Source organism: Penaeus monodon, chromosome 24 (assembly GCF_015228065.2).
Source record: "Penaeus monodon isolate SGIC_2016 chromosome 24, NSTDA_Pmon_1, whole genome shotgun sequence".
Taxonomy (NCBI): domain Eukaryota; kingdom Metazoa; phylum Arthropoda; class Malacostraca; order Decapoda; family Penaeidae; genus Penaeus; species Penaeus monodon.
Genome location: NC_051409.1, coordinates 34,292,218 through 34,292,865, shown reverse-complemented (window position 1 = coordinate 34,292,865; position 648 = coordinate 34,292,218).

The following is a 648-nucleotide window of genomic DNA, read 5'->3' as shown; positions in this document are numbered from 1 at the left end:
GGTTCATTAATATTTAAAACCAATATTGCCAAACATTCTGGTCTTTAACAGTTAAGAATTACATCTTTATGGAATTTGTTCTAAATTTGTTTTGCATAGAACTTCATTTGAATGGGAAGCTTGCCAACTTGCCATAAATATAAGTAAGAGTATAAGTGCAAACTTTATTTAGTCGGGCGGGCAATCTGCACACTTGTATAAAACTGGCCAAGGTGAGCTGCACCAACCTGCCACATTTAGTGTTATCCTCAAAAGAAATTCATCAAAAGTTAATTTCTGGCATGCGAGTTTTAATACTGCAAAGGAGTAGATCGTTAAATTCGTGTTAAAAGCTGAAGGGAGTAACACTGAAAACTTGTTTTATTCCCATATTACAGTAGAGTTTAAATTAATTAATTATCATTTTTTTATTCCTCTTCACCAGTTGATTTTTTACTCGAGAATGATAACTTGAACAATTTTGGCTTCATAAGTATTAAGGGAGGGTTCTCGTAACTTGCATAATAAAAATCACAATGGTAACCTTTCTGGGAAGTTTTCTTCGTCAATGGAATATTAATTGTAAGAGATTTGACAAGTTTTAAATTTGTGCTTGCCAGAAATTTTGAACAAAGGCAATTGATTATGAAATAGTGTAAACATTAGCAG